Source organism: Pseudorca crassidens, chromosome 10, assembly GCF_039906515.1.
Source record: "Pseudorca crassidens isolate mPseCra1 chromosome 10, mPseCra1.hap1, whole genome shotgun sequence".
Lineage (NCBI taxonomy): Eukaryota > Metazoa > Chordata > Mammalia > Artiodactyla > Delphinidae > Pseudorca > Pseudorca crassidens.
Genome location: NC_090305.1, coordinates 99938764 through 99961726, shown reverse-complemented (window position 1 = coordinate 99961726; position 22963 = coordinate 99938764). Strand labels below are relative to the sequence as shown.

The 22963-nt window shown below is 40.6% G+C and overlaps 2 protein-coding genes across 11 annotated transcripts in view; one reads left to right on the top strand and one right to left on the bottom strand.

Moving 5' to 3' along the window:
• The window catches only part of SETD5 (SET domain containing 5), an 81904-nt gene extending 69067 nt beyond the window's left edge, over positions 1-12837 (bottom strand). For 6 of the 10 annotated variants that reach the window (XM_067755298.1, XM_067755310.1, XM_067755314.1 and 3 more), the window contains exon 1: positions 12539-12836. The gene's annotated coding sequence lies outside the window, so the exon portion shown is untranslated. Of the gene's footprint in view, positions 1-12538 lie in introns of all 10 variants that reach the window. The other 4 variants (XM_067755301.1, XM_067755302.1, XM_067755309.1 and 1 more) reach the window with 2 other exon arrangements.
• A 153-nt stretch (positions 12838-12990) lies between these two features.
• The window catches only part of SRGAP3 (SLIT-ROBO Rho GTPase activating protein 3), a 368175-nt gene continuing 358202 nt past the window's right edge, over positions 12991-22963 (top strand). Inside the window, exon 1 of the mRNA XM_067755322.1 lies at positions 12991-13077. The gene's annotated coding sequence lies outside the window, so the exon portion shown is untranslated. The remainder of the gene's footprint in view (positions 13078-22963) is intronic.

Here is a 22963-nt window from a genome sequence, read left to right as displayed (position 1 = left end):
AGGTCTATCCAATTTCAGAACCCTCACACCTTTAACCACTATCACTTCACCATTTGGCATATCTTGATTTAATATTTTTTAGCATACAAAATAAATATATTAGAATGTGACATAAGATTGCTGAAATGATGCTGTAACTTTTTTCTTTTTAGGTATTATAATTAGAAAGGATAAGACAGATTTAATATTTAACAGGTTTAAGATTTTCAACAATTTGATTTTTAATTTAAAACTTATAAAATCAAATAATTTGACTTTTAAATGACAAAGCTAAAAATTAGATGACATCCTTTCTAAGATAATATCTAAATTTCAGGTCTAAGGGTGAATCATCGAAAAAATGTTAATTGATGACCTTTGTACTACAAGTACTTCCAGTGTCCCATGTGGTAGTCAAGGTCAAGTATCTGAAATCATCAGGGACAAATGGAAAATGATCTAACAACTCAAGAGAGAGAATTTTTACTGGAGAAAGGAAGTTTCTTATCTTGAACTGTTTATATTAAGTCAAGAAATTCGGGACCCTAGAAGAACAGAAAAGTCTATCTCCTTTTCCATGGCCTAAAAGTTATCAGTTACTGAAAAATCTAGAAGCAGATAAGTTTTAGTAAATAAACTAACTTATATGCTTTTGTGTTACAACAGAAGCACCACGACAAAATATCACTTTAAATAGTATTCATATGAACCTGTATTCGTAAGTCTTACATACAGGGACAGGAAGATAACAGAATGGAAAAACCACTGTAATTTGACTGTATATCCTTGGAGGAATATATGCTCAGGGCAAAGACAAACAAACAAAACAAACTCACTTTCCAGTAATCATATTGTTCTGCCATTCTAAAACTGTTGTGTGTGTATCGTGGGACAAAGCAAAGTAATTACATTGGTTATTAGTGGAAACTGGGATTTGAGGCATGGGGAAAAGATTAGGCTTATGAAAATATCATGAAGCACTAAATTCAAAATAGAAGTTATCAAACACCAACAACTGATATTTTAAAACAAAAAAAGGAAAGAGAAAAAGAGGAAAGGAGAGAAACCATTTTTTAGTTCTGTTCACTGAAAAGGTCTAGAAACAAGGTCCAACCCAAGAGCACTAAACACTCCTAACACCCAGACCATGGTCTCTAAGTACCATTTCCCACTAAAAGAAATCAGAGTTTTGCAGAAATGAGTAATTCCAGGTTTGGGGCGGGAAATACACAAAATGATCCTAGAACATCTTGTCATACTAGAAAGCAAGGAATCAATCAAAACAAGCCAGGAAACGACTGAGAATAAATAAAAACGACTTAGAAGCCAACAGCCAAATGTGGGACCATTTGAATGTCAAAACTAGTAACTCCAAGGGACTGAAACATATCAAACAGGTTTAAAACCTTAAGTACACAATAATAACAACACTTTATTGCTCACCTCTAGACGTTGCTAAGTTACCAACCCATTATTTTGAAAATTAGTAAGAGGGGGGAAAAAGAAACCAAGTACTGATCTTGCTTTTTGTATTCAAACTGTATCTTAGGGTACCATATAATTAATGAGGGGGAGTATTACAGAAATTAAATGAAGTAGTGATATCACCATTCCACAACCATAAAGGAAATAAGGATCTAAGCCTGTTCTTCTCAAACTGTGGTCTGAGAACTCCTGAAGGTCTTGAGATTCTTTCGGGGAATAAGTGAAGGCTTTCCCTTTTTAACTACGCATCTGTGTTAGGCCAGATTTTCTTTAGTCTTTAACCAAAACAACTTATCACAACAAATTAAACGCAGAAGTAACTATGAGAAAGCAGCTACCTTCTATCACTAAAGAGACTTACAAAAATGTTAAACAATACCATTAAAAAAACTGGAAAGTTATTTTTCATAACAGTCATGTTACTTATGTCAGCAGGATTTGTTATTGCTATTCTAAAATTGGTTAATAAATATTTAAAAATATTATCAGTTTTAATTTCTAATATGGTAAATCTCAATAGAAACTACAAAAACAGAAACCCTCTGGGGCCTTCAACAGCTGCCTAACATCACAAAGACAAGCAGACATTATGTAAGTCTTAAGGGAAGTATCTACTACTTTTATAAAGTATACTTGAAATGGATCTAATCACTAATTTACATAAAATATGGGGGGGTCATCTAATAGGAGAATATGTTAAATGACACCATAGAGACACACTTTCCAAAATCCAAGAGTAAGAACTCAACACAATGATAAATTTCATTAGTCAGTATATTACATGAGAAAAAGAGAAGAGAGAAGCTATAAATTAGAAAGACACAAACTAATCCACCAAGTGCAACGAACGTATGGACCTTATCTTGACCAAATGGAATGGTTTCAGTAAAATCCAAAGGGAGTCCATTTTTCTACATTCCCTCTATTTTGTTGTATTTGGAATTTTTCATCATAAAAAATTAAATCTGTACCTATCCCCTCCCTCACCACAAACTGAAAGGAAAAGAAAAAGGCATTCTAAACTGTCCACGTGGAAATGGGGGTTCAGAGAGGCCAACAGAAAAATCCTAGCCGAGAGGACAATCAGAAGAGCTCTATAAAAGAAAACTGCATTGCTGTGGAGTGATGAAAAGTTCCACAACCCTCTATAATTAGGGTGAGCATGTAATTTACGGCCCAAATTGGGACATTTTTGAGAGTGAAAGGGGTGCTATCACTAACTACCTGCTAAACACAAAACAGGACTCTCCCAGGTAAACCAAGATGTATGGTCACTCTATCCACAAAAGATTAAAAATCATTTTCACAGAAGATATTCAACTTAATCCTTTGGGTAACCATTTTCCATAGAAACATATTCCTAATGTAATAGAGTTCAGAAAAGCTAAGGTATTCTTCACACACAAAAAATTACTTTTCATCTTTCTTGCCTGGCACAGTTATATCATAAAGTGGGATATGCCTACTTCTCTTCTCGTTGCTCAGTGTATTCTGCAAACCTCCAGCCATTTCTTTTCATACCAACTGTGCATGATAAACTATGAGAGGAAAGTTACACTTACCCAGAGCCTTGCTTTTCTAAAAATACACGTCTTCCCATGGGCCTCCACACATGACTTAGTCAGACTCCTACTCAATTTATGAACAGACACCTTATTCCTAGCAATACTTCAAATCTTAACAGCCTAGGGGTAAAGCAAGAGTAAGCAAAAACATTTTGATCAGGTCAGCCAGCCCAAGCTCCAAAGGGCCTTGGGGTTGGCATTATTATTACCTACTTGTTCTAAAGTGGTATGGCTACAGTAACTGCAGAGCTCCATACATGTTAATATAATTTTCAAATTTTTTAATTTTTAGCAAATATCTGGTTTTAGTATTGCTTATATAACATGTCACCAAGAGATGAGTACCTGTTAAACTGTGAATATTTTATGCCATTTCATAGGTTTTAAAGTATTGGGTAAACCTTTTCAATAAAAGTAGCCTAAATATGAAAGTATGCAACAATTTGGTACAATTTAGCCTCATACTAAAATGTGGATTGATACCCTGTCAACCTACCTTTATTCTTTTCTATTACTAAGCTATGACATTAAAGTTCTAATTGCCATAAATAAAACTAAATTTCTCTAGTAAGAAGGCAAATAATTTAAAACGGACTTCAAAAATTTGGACTTGCTTCTACAATTTCCTCAAGCCTGTTCTTTGTTATTTTTGTTTTCTTAAAGTCATTTCACCATATATTTTCCAGGCTGTGGGCATAAAGACACTTAACTTGCATGGTTGTAGCAGTCTGCACCACAGAAATCAAGAATATAAAAATTTATGTATTCACACAACAATCTAATGCTACATGTGTCATGCAATCAATCACAGTCCCTCAAAAGTCTTTCTCCTTGTTTTACTTTAAGAGATTAAACTCTTTTGTCTTTAGAACTAAAATACAGTTTTTTTAAAAAAGTGTCCTCTACACTCTATCCCAAATGCTAACATATTAAACATTTATTTTTCAAATAACTATCTGACTGTGGCTCTTCCATTCCTGTCTGGTTTCTCTTTTAAAATAAGTCAACTCTCAACAGCCTACGTTAATAAAGGAAAATGTAACATAAAGGCAGAGTAATTGCCAACAGGTCCTTCCAGGTCATTCCTCATAAATAAAACCTTCCTTGGATGCCAAGAATGCCCAAACAGTTGATTATTAACTGCAGATCATCCTCCTTCGCAGAGCTGTGAGAGAGTACAAACTGTATGTGTTGTGGCATGCACAGAGGTTGGTGGAAGGAAATAGATTTTTCAACACAGGCCAAAGATCATAACAGGACAGGAATAAAAAACCATGGAGACAGGGGGACAAAAAAAGAAAAGAAACAACCTTAAACAAAATGACAAACAATGGGTGCAAATGTAAAACAATGACATCCATCTGGATATACATTAAAATTAACAAGTCAACATTACTAAATATGCTAACACTATACTGGAACATCCTAACCAGATCATAACTTCTAAGAATTATGAAATTATCCTCTTACTATATCCAGCAGTGCACATGCCTTATTAGATTACTGGATTTTATCTGAGTCTTCACATTTCATGAGTGGGGAGGAGGAAATTTCAGCATCAGAAAATAATAAAAATAAAATTTCTTGTTTGGGGAGGTGGTGTGGGAAAAACAAGGCTTGAAAAATATAAATTATGCAGCTTGAAGAAAGAAGTCTGAAAAATCTATATTCAAACAATTTCACCTCCACTAAGGTAAAGGGGTAAATATTCATCAAGGTTTAATTTTTAACCTTACTTTTGTCATAAATCTGAGTTACACTAATTAGTAATTCCCAATTCAAATTGCAAATACTATCTACAGAAGAGATTCTCTCTTTTTTCAAGCTAATAATACGGTGGCATCTGGTGGTAATAATGATTGTGTGACCAACCAATGAAAAATAAGTATGCTTAAAAACAGTTTTTTTTCCTGTAAGGCTAAGAACTGAAATGGCTTATCAAGAAAGAGAATGCAAGGTACTGAAGTTATAAAACCTCTTTCACTACTGATTTTTAAGAATAGGACAAATCAGCTTTGTCTTTAAGTATATATAAACAATCGAATCATAATAAAAATCCTAATAGCCCATCCAATTTTCCCCCTTTGTCCTATTTTCCTTTTTGCTGGGGAGAGGCACTGCAGGATGATAATAGCAGGAAATAAGGTGGAGCAGCTGCACAGGCAAGATGAGGTAGGTAGTGCTGCGTTTCACCTTCATTCTAGCCTACTGCTGACTACGTCTTACTGAAAATGAGATTAGCTGTCTGGGGAGCCAAAGCAGTTATCAAAACCTTTGGGATCAAAATGTGCGCCCTCCTCACTGTTGCCAGGAACTTTTTAGGGTAATAGGAGTACTAGGAACCACGATGAAGAGATTTCTAATTATTTGGGAAGTGGTGTGTGTGCGCCCGAGTGTGTGTACATGCACAAGCACATGCGTAAAGGATGTTTACCCTAGTGCTAGCAATGTGGGTCTTAGGACTCGTAAAGAAAACTGTCTGGAATGGAGGCCAGGGTTTGAACTAGATGGCTTCTATTTCACTCCCACAAATCTATGGAAATAATCCGTGTGAATGAATTTTAAAGAGAAGAAATGACTACCCTTAATTTCCATAATAATATAAAATACAGCCCACTAAATTTCATGTTAATGAAAAAAACTTCTAACTAATGGCAGAGATGATTAGTCACTCAAATTTCCCTTTTCAGGTCAAAATATATCTTTACTGCCAAGACCACTGCACATAAAAATATAATGTTAAGTATGTAACACATATTTCTTTTACTGAGGGAAAAGACACAAAACTTGGTCGTTTGTTTACTATTATAATGTGCATTAAAGGCAGTTTTTTAGCTATTCTATTAAGTTAAAACATCTCTTCTTTGCTAACAGCCACAAGCTCTGAACCCATAAGTAAAAATTAGCACTCCAGTTTCCTTTATCATCTCCTCCAGTCTGGATAGAAGGGAAAACTTTAAAGCTAGTTTAATAACATTGCAATACAGGTGGTATCTCAATTCAAGCAACAGATGTACTCTTGGAAAGCTGAGTTCAAACCAATCATGTCTAAAAATCAAATTCTCCTAAAATATATTAAGCATTTAAAAGAACCACAGCATATACCTTTTATAAAGCAGGAATCCTTTTGCAATCAAAATAACTGCTATCTAATTTGTGAATGCAATTCTTTAATATTTTGGGTTTTTAAAAAGAAGTGGCACACATGTATTGTTCAACATTTATTTTAAAACTAACTACAGGGCTTCTCTGGTGGCTCAGTGGTTAAGCATCCACCTGCCAATGCAAGGGACATGAGTTCGAGCCCTGGTCTGGGAAGATCACAAGCTGCAGAGCAACTAAGCCTGTGCGCCACAACTAGTGAGCCTGCCAGCCACAACTACTGAGCCCGTGTGCCACAACTACTGAAACCCGTGCACCTAGAGCCTGTGCTCTGCAACGAGAAGCCCACGCACTGCAACGAAGAGTTGCCCCCGCTCGCCACAACTAGACAAAGCCTGCGCGCAGCAACGAAGACCCAAAGCAGCCAAAAATAAATGAATAAATAAATAAATTTAAATAAATAAATAAAAGTAACTATAACTACTGTTCAGGACATTGATCCTTTTAATATTTTAATGAAAACCTCCAAAAACTTTCAAATATTTCATTATGATTTTGCTTAAAGGGATAGATAATGACAGATCTCTTCCAACTCTGATTCATATTAATTATAATAAACTAGATGCAACCATCCCACTTGCAACTGGGAATTGAGCACGTATGTATCAAACAAGGTTGTGCCTAACTTAAAAGGGGGGCTGGGTAAACTCCAGAGAATATCATGTTCTCCAGGAAGTAGGGATGAGACAAACAGTAAGTAACCTTTCTTTAGTTAGCATTTTACATGATGGCAACCCAACACTTGAATGCTGAAGGATGCTCTCCGTGATACTGATATAAAATTGGAGCTAACAATATGCAACTATTTCACAAAGGGAAGCAAACTATTCTACTTACTCTGTTCTAATCCCAACCCAAATAAGGACAATGTATGTGTTGAAATATAAAAGCTTTATTCAGATAGAATATTCTTTTCCATTTTTTTAATGAGAATTCAGCTCTCAGATGCTCCAGAATTGGTCTACTGGGGGGGAGGGGTGATTTGTATTTAGGAGGGTGGAGAACATGGGATTTATTCTTTTAATCTATACAAAGCTTTTATTTTCCTTGGAGGAGGGGATGGGTTCCTACCAGATATTCAGGGACATACTAAATTTGGGGTTAACATTATATGGTTGGCACAAATTCAATGCTCGAGTAGGAACTATAAATGATTTCTTTAATTGTATGCCAAACTGAATAATCTCCCAGGGAAAAGAACCTCCTCCTCCTGCCTTTCCTACCTCCTGCCCCTCCCCCATCAACACTGCCTCCCTGCTGTGCAAAGAGCCCTTTGTCCTGCCCCGTACTTATCTAGCTGTTTGGCCATATTGACAGGCCAACTAGAGGCATAATAAGCGAGTCAGTCTGATATAAGCAGCTGGCAATTTCAAACAAATATCTTCCTTTTCTACTCAGACCAAATCCTGCTGCAGAGGTCTCAGGCCCCTCCCATGCTTCCACCTATTTTTCAAACAGCGCAGCAGGGAACTCTGCATTTTCTCTCAATCAGGTAGCACATCAAAAACTTGATTCCCCAGACAGAAACAAATTCTGTATAAAGTCCTACATCCACTGTTTTTTCTGTGATTCATAACATAGGCCAAGGAGTACCCTCAGCTCTAGGTGTATAACATGACTAACATGGCTAAGAAAATGATTCTTACTCCTTCAATTTGCCATCAAAACTCTGATAATTCTCATACTTCAAGGAAAGACAGAAGAGCACAGAAGAGGAATCAGTCAGATGAAATCAACAGTCGTATACATCAAGCAAAACTGGCCAATAATCCTAGTGTTTTAAAAATACTAAGACATTATTCCAATAAGCAGAAAATTCCTTATCCCTGTCTTTGTATCAAAGATACTTAATGTGACCCTTACATCTCTCCCTGAGGTATTCAGCAAACAAAATCCATATGATGGAGAAACTGAGTGAGGCAGGATGGGATTACAAATTCCTTGCTCAGTGAGGGCTCATATGAAGTAGACAGAGATTCTGCTTCATTGTTCCTTTATTATCTCTCATAGTTCCCTTCATAAAGTGTTAAGAGTTTAATATATTCTGTCAAAATAAGAGGATTCTCTAAAGTAATGTTTTCCAACACCCGTCCCCCACCAAGTTACAGGGTATCTTTTTTCATAAGACTGCAACTAATTAAACAAAATATGTATCAAGACATTAAAGAAATGATATTCTATCAACCTTTGGTGAACTTCCCTGACCCTTTCCAAGAGAAATCAATCATTGCATCAAGGGAAAGGTTAAAAATGCCATTTCACTACATATTTTGGAATTTTTGGTAGCAAGGAATGGTATCAATCCCTGTTTATCATAGGTACATTATACCTATTTTCTAAGGAGTGCCTCTGAAAGGATTTTTTTTTTTTTACAAATAACTACCAGTTGTATTACTAAATACGTATTATCTTACAATTTTGTGGAGTCAAAGTTTTGTTTGTTTTAAACAAACATCCCTATCAATAAGTTTTAGTTTTCAATAGCCAAAACAATTTTTATAAAAAAAATTCACTGCTAGGCCTTTTAGTTTCAAATTAAACTTGACACATCACCAGAGGTGAACCACAAGTTATAAAAAATTTTTATTCATGATCCAATTTCTCACTGATAAGATGTATCCAACAATCATTAACTGTCCTTAACTGTGGCCTAATGTTTCATAAGTTATTTGAATATGAAGAGGATAAAGTAAAAGTGGTTGTCTGCACATCTGCATTTTCTCCCATATTATTTTCCTGTCCAAAGGAAAAAAAATGAAGTAGCCACTCTCCTCCAGAAAGGCCAAAATAAGCCCAGAAAGTATGTAAGTTCCTGGACACAAAACACTATCAAAAGATATTAAAAATTTCAAGCATACTGGTTAAATAAATCCTATGAAAAGGCCCTCTATGCTCTTAAGGAAATGATCTTACATTAAGATCACAAGGGGGTTCCAAACAGGAAATACAAGTTAAAAGCAATTACTTTATAAGGTAACTTTCATGTTACATAATAACTTAAAGACATTTATATCTAAACTATGTTAAACGGCCAGTATGAGTGAAACCATATTTACCTGATATGACATCTTTTATATGTGATAGTAATAAGAATTAGAACCACCTAAAATATTATCCATTAAAGGTTCTGTTTCATTAGTCTGCTTATATCCCTGAGCGACAATGCAAGCAACCTTTGTGAATGACAAAACTCATTTCCATTCTTTTTGGTTCCCGCCACAAATGCCAGAGTCACACCACACATTACAGATGACTGGGTACATCTGCACAAAACTGAACATATCAAAATTCTTAGGGAAAAAAATACATGGGCTGCAAGAGTTGTAGGGATGTAACTGATGGTATATTGTGGTGGTGGTTCTTCTTCAAGTTCTTCCATACTCAGCAAACTGTTTGCTTAATCAGAGATCTCCCTGAAGTGTGGGAGCTGTGGGGGAAGAGAGACCACATAAGGGGCTCAGAGGCTGTCTTCTCAAGTATCCTGTCCACTAGATACTTGATTTCTGAATATTCTTTCTAGTCTGTCCCATATTTCAGATGGATCACGGCCAAACATATACATCCTTGTGATCTCAGATGACTATATTCAACATTATTTTAATGAATCAATATCATAGGTCAAATTCTAAAGAAAAAAAATCTAATCTGGAGAAGTCTATTACAAATACAGAAAAAAAGAAAATACTTCTAATAGTTATATATATAGAAATAATTCCTAAAAGGACAGTTCTTTTTAAAGTTTAAGATTCCGAATTTAGTAAAATGTTTAGCAAAACACCTGTTCAATAAGGTAAATATGGTCTAACCAGAAGTAAGGAGACATACAAATAAAGTATTAAAATTGATTTAATGATTAAAGAGATGGAGGAAAACCTGTCAGTTGCAGAAAAATGAACCGATATTTTCCCCATTCTCGTTCTCAGGGAGATCCTTAAATTCTTATTACTTTGGTTGTAAATGTATTGAAAAATTAAAACTCAAATGGAACTTCCAGTCCTATCCAAGCAAAAACCCCAGGCAAAACCCAAAATGTGCCAAAAAACCAAAAACCGAACAAAAAAGAAAAGTCTTTAACTATGATCCAGTTTCCAGATGGTGATATCCATAAATGGGTAGAAGGTTACGAATTGCTAGTTCTCATGTCCCCACCAATAAAATGCAAACCAGCTCAGCAGTGAAAATTCCCAGGAAAGCAAGGTTTCTTCTTAGTCCTAAAGCAGCCATCGCTTAAGTGCAGCTCCCTGCAGCCAACAGCATTAATGGACGCTGCACTGCTGTCCTTCCCTGGAGACAGCAGCCAGCACTACTCAAGCTTCTCACGTAGCAACCAGAGCTCCAGAGCCAGCAGCTGCTGCTGCCTTGTATACTCACCCCGGTGATCCAACCCAAAGGAACAACCTTCTCCTTACCCCACCCCCACTCCTTACACACTCTTTTTTTGGGGGGGGGTGGAGTGGGGTGGGGGGAGGACCAGTGTTCCATGCCAGGAGGGCTGGAATTATGCCTTTAGAAAGAAACAATCCTAAAGTCACCCTTTTAGTTTGAACTAAGTCCTTTTATTAGAAAAATCAACATTTACCAAATTCCAAATATATATTTAATAAGCCAGCAATTTAGGAGTGCAGATTAAGCTTTAGTCTTTAAAAGGCCAATTTGCCAAACACTCTCTTTACAGTCAAATTTAAATCTGCAGTTAAAGACAGTGGCTTGTGTTACGTCCTACCAAAGGACATAATTCATTTTTCTATATATAATGACATGCTGAGTAAACCTTAAAGATTCTAATCCCATAATGGGCCAGAATTTTTGGCTACAGAAGAAAACTAATGATCCTCCTGAGAAAACTGGTAGAAACCAATAAAAAAATTACCTCTGTCCTCCAAGAGGCCCAGAAACCTCTGATAATGTGAATATTCTCTGCTTTAATACTACCTCAGATTCCATACACCTAAAATTACCATTTAAAATTTTTCTCTCAAAGTGACGTAAAAACATTAATGATATAAAACTAATCACCAAGAAATTTTCCCAAATAGGGGGTACACATTCTCCTGAAAAGCTCAAACATTCAACTCAGCTGAATCCTCCCTAATCAAAGTATAGCTATGTAACTGCCCAACAAAAAAATGTTAATATGACCTTGGTTACATATCTGTTATTTAAATGCAACTCGTTTAATCAAGTGCTAAGGGAAATTAGCAGAGGACCTAGGGATTTTTCCAGTACTACAAGAACGGGGAAAACTGGAAAAATGAACTAACTACAGACAAAGCCCAACGGAACCCAGAGGTCTGGGCAAGAAATGAGTTAGTGGTGAACACACTGCACGAGTAACATGAGAAAGCAGAAAATGCAGGTCATACACGCAACCCCTGACCCAGACCAGCAGAGCTGGCTCCAGCACCAGTATACACGGGAAAGACCAGTTATTCCTAAGAAGTGAGACAAGCAAAAGAACTCTGTAGAATAAATTAGCAGAGAAGGGGCTTTCCCGACAGTTAAACTTTCCCTCTCACGCGATTCACCTACTTAAAACCAGGGCTCTTCCTCACCACCATTCACTTCGCATCCCTGGCTTCCGCACAGACGGAAACGGAATTCATAAAGGCTACATTTTTCTGCCTTTAAAGACGTTCGCAAATGATCGCTCTCCACGCCCAAGGCAGGCAAAACGACACAATCTGGCTCCACTCCAAGCGAGAACCCTACAAATTCAGTAGGGCCATCTCAGAGATACTGGGGCAAACGCCACCGAGAGCCCAAGAATGCGAGCTGGGGGTGGCGAAGGTAACGTCTTTAGTGTGGGGAACGAAGCAATCATCTGCGATGGGGACCCTGGCCGAAAGGGAAGGCGTCCAGAAACATTCTGGGGGGGGAGGGGGAGATGGAGATCGAGGCCCCCAGAGGGATCAGAGTTGTCACAAGGCCGCGCGAACGGGGGTGGGGGTGAGGTTTGGGGAGGGGGAAGAAGTGTGCCTGTGTATTTTGAGGGGAGACCAGCGAGAGGCCTACCCTCAAGTAAAAGGTAAACGTGGAGTAGGCAGTTCCCAGGAAAAGGGATGAAGAGGCGTGGGGGGAGGGGAAACGTCCTGACCCAGGAAAGACGTGAAAAGGGTAGCGGGGTCGACGAGATTACCGACGGGGCCTCTCTGCCTGGGCAAGAGGGGTGCAACGATGTGTGGGGGGCGGCGAGCGGGATGAGAAGGGGCAGCATCCTCCTTGCTGAGGGCCTGGGGAGGGCCAGGCCCACGTCCCGACAGCGAGCGCGGGGAGACGGAGGAGGTGACCCTTCCCTCCCCCGGGGCCCGGTCGTGAGGGTAGGTCTCGCTTTTCTGTCGGACCCTTACCTTGTCCCAGGCCTGGGCCCGGGCTGCGGCGCACGGCACTCCCGGGAGGCAGCAGGACTCGAGTTAGGCCCAACGCGGCGCCACGGCTTTTCCTGGCCGGGAATGGCCCGTGCCCGTGAGGTGGGGGTGGGGGGCAGAAAGGCGGAGCGAGCCGAAGCCGGGGAGGGGGAAGGGCCAGGAAAGGAAGGGGGGCCGGCACTACAGTGTTGGCGAACTGGCGGGACTGGGGCTGCGTGAGTCTCTGAGCGCAGGCGGGCGGCGGCCGCCCCTCCCCCGGCGGCGGCGGCGGCGGCGGCGGCGGCAGCGGCAGCAGCTCACTCAGCCCGCTGCCCGAGCGGAAACGCCACTGACCGCACGGGGATTCCCAGCGCCGGCGCCAGGGGCACCCGGGACACGCCCCCTCCCGCACCGCCATTGGCCCCTCCGCCCACCGCCCCGCACTCATTGGCCAACTCGCCGCCAATCAGCGGAAGCCGCCGGGGCCGCCTAGAGAAGAGGCTGTGCTCTGGAGCTCCCGCTCCTCAGAGAGCCTCGGCTAGGTAGGGGAGCGGAACTCTGGTGGGGAGGGGGGGGCCTGGCGGTTTGGCGGGGGGGAGGGTGGGTGGCTGAGGCCGTCTGGCCGGTAGCTGGGGGTCATCTTCCCCCGCGGGAAGTCGGGAGCATAGCGTTTGTTACGCTGCAAGGGAAAGAGGTGGTTAGAGGCAGGCGGGAGTGTGGCCTGCCCTGTGGCAACCGGAGGGGGAGGGAGAAGGGAGCGGAAAAGGCTCGAATCCGGACGGAGCCATTGCTCCCTCAGAGGGAGGGGCGCTTCCGGCTATTCTGCTGTCACTGATTGGTTGCCGCTCCTCCCGCCGTGTGTGAAAACACAAATGGCGTGTTTTGGTTGGAGCAAAGCGCCTGTCAGTTACAGCCTCGGGAGTGCGCAGCCGCCTAGAGACTCTCGCATTGCCCCCTGGGGCGGGTAGGTAGGTGGGGTGGGGAGCGAGCTGGACTGGCGGGCGCGGTCGGCCTCCCGCGGGGGGGAGGAGAGGGTCAGTGAAAGTGGCTCCGTGCGGACGTCCTGCCACCCTCCCCTTCCTTCGGGGGAGGCGGTTTACCCGCCGCCTGCTTGGCTTCGGCATCTGATTGGCTGCTGAAGCCCCGGCAACGGCCCCTTGTTATTGGCTCGGGTCCCAAATGAGCGAAACCACTGCGCGGGTCGGCGGGGAGGCGGTCGTTGGTACGGCCCTCCCCGAGGCCCAGCGCCGCAGTGTCTGGCCCCGCGCCCCTGCGCAACGTGGCAGGAAGCGCGCGCTGGAGGCGGGGGCGGGCTGCAGGGCCGAGGCTTCTGGGTGGCGGCGACTGCGGCTCCGCCCTGGGCGTCCGCCGCCTGAAGGACGAGACTAGCCCGACGTGCTCCTGGACCCGTGGGGGTGGAGGAAGGAGCGGGGGTCCGTCCTGGTGGTTTGTGGGTGGGAGGCGCATGGTCTCCAAAAATCGGCGCGAGCTGCAATCCAGAAGGAGCTGCAGAGGAGGGGGCGGAGAGAAGGCCGCACCCTGCTCGGCAGGGGGAGGGGAGTGCCGCAATACCTTTATGGGAGTTCTCGGCTGCCTCCTGTCTCCTAAGGACCGCCCTGGGCCTAGAAAAATCCCTCCCTCCCCCGCGATCTCGTCATCGCCTCCATGTCGAGTCGCTCCTTCTCGATTGTGGGCGGGATTCTTTTGCCCACGCTTAACCTGATTCCTGGGCGTTGTCCTGCAGGAAACTGAGCAGGTGTAAGATTATGAGGACGAGCCCAGTTTCTCTACCCACAGACTTGAGTTTGTGTCACAAAGTAATTATAATAGGGGTGGAGGGGGGAAATGGAGTCCAGGCAACACCTGGGGCTGATTTTATGCAGCGAGACTGCGTGTTATTAGTTCTTAAGATCTTTTTTCGCATTTTTCCTGGAGATTAAGGGAGGTAGATGAAAGGCATGATCTCCTGAGTTTTAAACTTTACCCATTTGAAGCCCTTGCTACACCACCAAAATAGAGCATCTTAGATTTAAATCTTAATCTTAAAATTTTAGTCCCCCACCCTTGCATCCCCAGGGTCAGGCATTTTAGCAACTCTCACTCATGCTTTCAGCCCATTTTCTATTTGTTTTACTTGCTCATTTAGTCCCAGACATACCATTGGCTTTCTTGTCTCCTGTTTTGGTAGCCCGGTAAGTCATGAAACCACACAGGCTACCCAACTTGAGCATAGGCCTCACTCTTGCCCAGCAATGCGTTTATTTCTCCTTTATGGATATTCTTGAATCTTCACCTTAATTTTCATTTTGTCCTTTTCCCTCATCTGGGATTCTATTCCTGACCCTCTTCTCAGTCCACATGATTTTGGCTACTGCTTTCCTGAGAATTGGGTGTGAGGTTCAGCAACATCTCTCTTTTATGTCCTTTGAATACCTTTCAGTCCATCTCCAGTGCTGTTCTCATCAGTAACTGAGCTCAGTTGCCATAATGTTAGTAGTCTCTGAACTAGTGTCTCCATCTCCGGTATCTGCTGTTACAACTTTTGTGTGTCCAGGACAGTTGTCCTAACATAAAGATAGAGCATGAAAATAACTGATCCAACTCCATTATTGGCTCCCTAACTACTGACAGGATGAATTCCATCGTTGCAAATGTGATATACAAGGTCCCTCAATGGACTGATCTCACCTTAACAGCTTTTTCCTTTGCCACAATTTTCTGCATATACACACAAACACTACTTCTCAAGTCACACTGAATTGACTGCTGTTTACCCAAATCATAGTGAGATTATCAGACCTCCTTGTAGGGTGGTTCCTCCTGGAATATTACCCTTGATAATCCTTACCCTTCCAGTAAAAACTGTTAAGACTCAAATATCATCTTGCCTTCTGTGATCTGCCGTCCTTTAAGCCAGACTCGCCTACAAAAAAGTTAGTATTGCTTTCTCTTGGTCCCAAAGCAGGTTGAATCATAGCACTTCTCAGGTTGTTGTTGTTGCTTGTTTAAATTCTCTTAACTATTCGGAGCTTCTTGAGGGCACAGGCTCTTGTTGAGTCTTGTACCTAAGCTCCTAGTATATTCCTTGATGGCTAGCCAACCCTAAATGAAAGAATGTCTTAATAAGGTTTGATAGATTGGCCTCTCAAACACTTCTTTGTGCACTTGCTAATGCTCTAGATTAGCACTGCCCACGAGAACCTTGTGCAGTGATGGAAATACCCCATAGTTGTGCTGTCCAATATGGTGGCCACTAATCACACATTACTTTTGAGCCCTGGAAATGTGGCTATTATGACTAAGGAAGTCAGTTTTTAATTTTATGTAATTTAAGCTTAAATTGCCACTGTGGAGGTGTGGCTATAGCCACAAAGTTGTGTTGTAGATTGCAGAATACTTAATATGGACATTGATAATTTTGTCTTCATACTGAGCAGTAAGGAAATAAAAGTTGAACCTTTCTGGCCCATTTAGGTGTGCGCCCCGCCCCCCCCCAGCCCCCCACCAAGTTGGTTGGTTGGTTGGTTGGTTTTTTGTTTTCTTTTTTTGCGGTACTCTGGCCTCTCACTGCTGTGGCCCCTCCCGTTGCGGAGCACAGGCTCCAGACGCGCAGGCTCAGCGGCCATGGTTCACGGGCCCAGCCGCTCCGCGGCATGTGGGATCTACCCGGACCGGGGCACAAACCCGTGTCCCCTGCATCGGCAGGCAGACTCCCAACCACTGCAGCCACCAGGGAAGCCCGGTTGGTTTGTTTTAAAACTTATTTGTATACTTTAGCTGACAGCTGAATCCAGCAAACCATTACTAAAGATAAACCTGCCTTGGACAATGGTGTGTTGAGAAAGCAACTGTTGATTCGTTTGAGTTTCAAGAAGGCATAATGGATTTTAGGAAAGTGGGATTTCATTAAATCATAACGGTGACAGAAGTTTAATGAGGAATAGGACTATATCTGATGTTAGTGAAACTAGCCCTGAATTTCAGTTCTACAAAGTTTTCAATTTTGGAAAAACTTCCATCAGAGGAGGCCCTAAGTATCATATCTTAAGTTACAGGAAATCATCACAAAGTAAGTTTTCATTCTGATGAAGTATAAATTAATAGATATGTTTTAACACCAAAATGCTTTTTGGTTTGTATGCTAATATAGATAGCATCTTGTAAATTTCAAATTTTTTATATTTAAAAAACAAGTTTTTTAACTTAAAATTTCTTAAGATTTCTCCTTAAAATATGAGAAGTGCACATAATTGGCTTGCTATTTAATGCAGATTCCCAGTCCCACACTCAGATTCTGAATTCAGTTAAGACTGGTGGGGGTCACTAGAATTCTGTGTCTTTTATATGCTTCTGATGTTGGTGGCCCAGAAAGCACACTACAAATACAGACCCGAGGGGCTACAGTATGCCTATCTTACAAAAATGATTACAACTTCAGGGAAACTGTATGTCCCCTCTACTTTGTAATTTTTTCCTCCAGAAAAACTGAATAAATGGGGAAACATTTTGAAAGGCAAAAAAAAAAGTTATATTTAATAGTTTGGGAAACATACAGGTCAGACTGCTTTGTTTTAAAAGGAATGTTAAACTATTCCAAGTAATCTTTTTTTTTTACTTTTTTACCAAGAAAGTTCCCTCTTTTGTCTGTTGTCCCACTAAATGCATTCCTCAATGATACAGATTTGTTCTTGATTCCCTGGTGCCTGAACACAGAACTGGATACTCAATAAATGTTGATTTTATTGATTTATATGTGAAGTTTGTTTTCAAGTAATAGTTTAAATCCACAGAAGCAATGCTCCTTTTATGGAGAAACTTTAGGATCATACTTAACCCAAGTCACCTGATATTCTATTCATAAAGGAATCTGATGCCTCATGGTCTCTGAATACATTTGTCTGCCATTCAGCTCTTCCTTGGGTTTCCTGTGCAAACCCTTGCACTCATCCTCTTCCTATGCTTGACTTCCTTAGGCTTTATTACAATTTTTTAAACAAAGCAGCTACTTACCTCCTTCTGAAGTAGAGCCATATTATTTCTTACACTCCTAGGACAGAAATTAAATAGAGTGAAAACTTGTACTTGCATGAGAGAGTTGAAGGCTTTGTAAGGGATTTTATAATCTTTTTTTTTTAAGATTTAAAAAATTTGAACTACATAATGTTTCTCTCATTTTTTATGCACGGAAGAGGTTTGGTATAATTATGGTTTGCAACTGTTAATCCAGAATATGATAGGGATCAACATCACAAGTGTAAGACTAGTTTGTTTTAAGCCCATCTTAATTTTAGAGCACATTGTTAGGTCACATATCCAGAAGTCTGGTACTTTACTTTGCAGGCTGAGAATTCTTGATTTAGTTACATAGTAGCGTACAACTTTATTGGAGGATGTATTTCTCCAGAAGACTTTGCTTCTTATCCATGACTCCTCATGGATTCTTGATGGAGTGGGTGAGAAACTGGGTTATTAGAGAACTGTTAATAGAATGGTATAAAATATTTAGGTTTATTTTATCTAGGCCAGTGTTGAACTTGATGACTTATTCCTGGTATCATGATGTATACCTTCCTGGTGACTAGAGAGATTGTTTTCTGCCTCTCTGATTATATCTGGAAGTCATGGTTACACTTAATAATTCTACTTTCTAGCTTTTTTCCTGGACCTTTGCTTTGTACTGGTACTTAGTCACCCTTTGTGTTCTAGTTTTTTGGGTTTTTAAAAAACATGTTTACGATTGGCTCTTCCTGCTGACAACAGTAACACATTTTCAGATCACATTTATAGAATTGGTTATGTTACCAGCTAATGAACCCCACCTCTAGTATATGGATTTTAGTCAATTCAGTCAACACTCTTTACAGACTTTCTTCTTTTTACTGACCTTTGGTTAAAATCTCATCCCAGACTTTTTAGTATAATAAGTAGTGGTAACTTACTAGTGCATGCTATAGGCAAAGCTAATGGAAACACAGGTTAGAAGAAATGAACTAATAATATTCATTGAGTGCCAGTTGTGTACCAGATAGTATGCCAGACTCTGCCATTGTATTTAGTGTGGTTCTAATACATGAAACCTCATCTTACAGAGTAGGAAACTGAAGCTGTGAGGTTGAACAACTTTCCTATAGACATAGCAACTAATTAAGGGCCAGGGATTGAGACTGATCTGACTTGCTTAGTCAGTATTCCTTACCAATTTAGGGTACTGTGTTTCTCTGATGGAAACAGTCTTTTAGGAAATTTAATCTGGCTACAGATGCAGGATGGGTTGTAGGGTTGAAGGCAGAGAGACCGCTTAGGAGATTCTTTTACAGTAGTCCAAACAGGAAGTGATTAGGTCTGGTATACAGTGATGGCAGTCAAAATGGAAAGGAAGTTAAAAGAGTCAGACTGACCAAATGGTCACTGAAAATGGTCTCGACACATCACTTCTTAAGGAAGCCTTCCTTGATGCCTTAACTCCACTGTATTGGGTACCCACCTGAATGCTGTCATAGCATTTCTCGCAGTTGTAATTAGTAATTGGGGTTTTTTCCCTATTTTTTTAGGTTGCTCCTTGAGGGCATGACATTGCTTGTTTATGGCTATATCCCTGTTGTGTAAGCATACAGAAGTCTTCAAGGTCAAAACTGTTTTCATAACACAGTAAGTCCCCTACATACTAACCTTCAAGTTGCGAACTTTCAAAGATGGGAACATGTGTTTGCACGTCCAGTCGTGTAAGTTAGTTCACGTGTCTGGCGTACATTGTCACATGCCTGCAGCCTCTACAAGTGGTTGTGCTTTTTTGTACTTTACTGTATACAGTAGTATAGTATCTTTATTTCAAGCCCAGCATGTCCAGAAGCGCTGTAGCTGGTACTGCTAAGAAGCCCCAAGTGATAACGATGGAAACAAAAGTGAAAATAATTGAGAGGGTGGAGCGAGGCGAAAAGATGGTAGACGTTGTTCATTCTTATAACATGAATCGTTCAACCATCAGCATGATTCTAAAGAACAAGGACAAGATCATGGAACATGTGAAGTCTGCTGTGCCAATGATGGCGACAATAATGTTGAAGAAGCGGGAAAAGTGACGGAGATGGGGAAACTTCTCAGTGTGTGGATGCAGGATCAGCATCAGCATCGAGTCCCCCTCAGCTTAATGCTGATGCAAGAAAAGCTAAAAGGCTTTATGAAGACTTGAAGAAGAAACATGGTGAAGAACCAGAGGGTGCATCTTTTAATGCCAGCTATGGCTGGTTTCATCAGTTCAAGGCTAGAGCCAACCTTCACAATGTAGAAGTAAGTGGCAAGGCAGCGAGTGCAGATATGGTAGCTGCCCGGGATAAGGAGTCCAAAGAGGTTTTTAGCAACTTAGTGACCCTCAGAGAGAAGCTGGAGCTAGATCTGCAAGAGGACGACTTCATTGAACTCCTTGCTGTGCAACACGAGGAGCTTACTAACGAAGACCTGATGGAATTGGAGGCCCAGAGAAAGGACGAAGAGAGACAAGAGGAGGAAGTAACCGAAGAGATTCACGACACAGGAAATGGCAAGGGGATTTTCTTTATTCGAGGAGGCACTGTTAGTTTTTGAGGTGCAGGATCCGAATGTAGAACAGTACATGAAGGTTGCAGCAGCCGTTCGGGATGCAATCCAGTGCAACCGTGTCATCTACAACGAGAAAAAAAGAGCTACTACCCAGACATCATTGGGTTGTTTTTTCAAGAGGGTAGATAGAATTGAATCCAGCAAGGAACCAGAACCTGTGCCATCAGTGTCAGGTGTGAGTGAAACTGCAGCTTGCCTTTTGTCTCCTGTTGCTGCCCATCCCTGAGTTCTACCATCTTCTACCTCCTCTCCCTCCTCCAGTCAGTAACTCTTGCCTGTTCACTCGATGCCAGCCCTTGTATGCCAGCTGTTGTACTGTACTACTGTACTTTTTAAGGTACTGTACTGTAAGATTAAAAATATTTTATTTTTTGTATTTATTTTTATATAAACCTATTATTAGTACAGTACTACATAGCCGATTGGGTACCTAGGCTAACTTTGTTGGACTTATGAACAAATTGCACTTATGAATGCCCTCTTGGAACTGAACTTGTTCGTTATGTAGGGGGCTTACTGTACTAAGACGTAACTTACCTTTTCAACTCATTCTCACAAGTACATAGAGGCTACATGATATGTGTTGGATGACATCATCACTAATGTTAATTGAATGGTGCTGTATATTCTTGAATTTTTCACAATTTCCTAAGGTCGTAGGTTTAGGGTATGAATATCTGTGTCTTTAGAAATTCACTCTTCAGGTTATACCTCCAAAACCCCAGCAAACCTCAGTCTTATGCAGTTATTATAAAATCTTGTAGTTTTCCTTGCACCTAAGCATAAACATGAATACATTCTGTTATCAAATAAGGTGATGAATATTTCACAGAGTTGTCTGACACATAGGGAGAATCAACTCCAAAAAACTATGAGAAAAACCTACTGAAGTATCTTAAAGGATAGGTTATTGTATGAGATTACATGCTTTGTAATGTGCCATTCTTTGTTGAAAATAGTTACTTCCGTGAAAGTGTTAATATTTTTACTGTATTTTACTTTTTTTCTGTTTTTCTAATTATGGTAAAATATTGGTAAACAAAGCTACTTGGAGCCCTCAGTTTTTAAGAATGTGAAGGGGTCCTGAGCCAAGAAGTTTGAGAAAGCTGCTGTAGCACAGTGTATATTGTAAACAAACACTCATGCCTGTTGAGTAGCTGGATGTAGCTAAAAATGACTCCCAGCACTAAGTGTGGATTACTGGGAGGATGGGCACGCTAAGACAGGGAGCGGGTTTTAGTGGAGAAAGATAGGTTCCTGTTGAGTTTAAGTAGGACTTACAGGAGAAGGGATAACAATAGTAGGCAGTTGGAAATTCAGAATTTGGGCGTGAGAAAAACTAAAACACCATTCTCCTTTGCAGTGAAAACTGCTTTCATCATGGAATATATCACTGAACAGCTACTACCTCACAACTGATTGGCATACGTGTTAGCCTTGGGGCAAAAGTATGAGGGTGACAGAGCAGGCTTCTTGTAAACAATGATGAATATTTTCACATGGTGCACTTTTTAAAATTTGGCACAGGAGAGACCTATATATGGTGTTTCTCCTGAACTTAAAAAAAAAATGTAACCAAGGTACAATAATTTGATTTTTTTGTCCTAGAAGTTTCAAACTTTCATCATATTCCCACATAACACCTCATCTGAACTTGGAAAAGGCTATGCTTAGAATAAGGATGTTCTACTTTTCCTATGCCTAGCTCAGTAATTAATATTAAGCACTTGTGGGCATGAGTATACTTCAGGCACTTTACAGACCTTTTAAAATACTTCCTTTTTTCAGTCTTCAGCTTACCTTTTGGTCCTTGCAGTGGAAACATGAGCCATGTCTGCAATGTGACATGTCAGAATCTAAAATTTTCTGAAAGTCTTATTACCATTTTAAAAGAAATGTTTAAACAAATGTTTCCCTCTCTAGCCAAGTAGTATATTGTCTCTGGGAGATAACCATCTTCCTTTAATTTCATTAAATTTATAAAATCTGTCTCAATGTCTGTTGTTTTTTTTCCCCTCTAAAATGCATTGAATGTCTGCTCTATAACTCAAGTCATTCTGTTTTCAGATTACTAAGATTACCTTCCCCATCTTTTTACATCCCCATGGTACAGGTCTGTTTCAAAAGTTGAAAACCAAGGTCACAGAACTAGTAGGTGGCAGTGTCATATATAATTCAATCTCAGCTTTTCTGAATCCTCATGTAGCGCATTTCCTGTTCCTGTCACCAGATTACAAAACAATACTAGAGAGGAAGATGGCAAACTATTACAATGTTCGCTACATACTTACATCATCTTAAATCACATCTGTTCATGTTTTTATGATGGTATTTAATAGGACTAAAGCTATGATATATTGAGCACAAATTTGATACACGTAAAAACAGCCAATATGCAAAAACACCCATTTGTTCAACAGATATTAAACGTCCATGCTGATAGGTAATGTGTCAGGCAGTTGATGAACAGTAGAGAAAACATGGTCCTTGTACTTTTCCAGTCCTATGGACTGCTGACCAACACTTAGAGGCTTAAATGGTTTCTTTTGTGAGAGGTGAAAGGCTGTTTGTTCTATGTTGAACCCATAATAGTGAAACTGCATTCTGATGACCTTAAAAACTCCAGTCTAGGATATAAGACCCTTATAAATGTCTTACTTCCAATTCATTCTCAAGGGTGAGGTATATCAGAGAGAAACCATACAAGGACTGTTGGCTCTGCTGCTAATGTGAACTCTATTCTTTCAAAGGAAAGAAGTACTGTGTCCTTTTATTCTAAATGAGACATCAAAAGTTAGTATGTTACTGACATGACACTGAAAATCTAAGCTG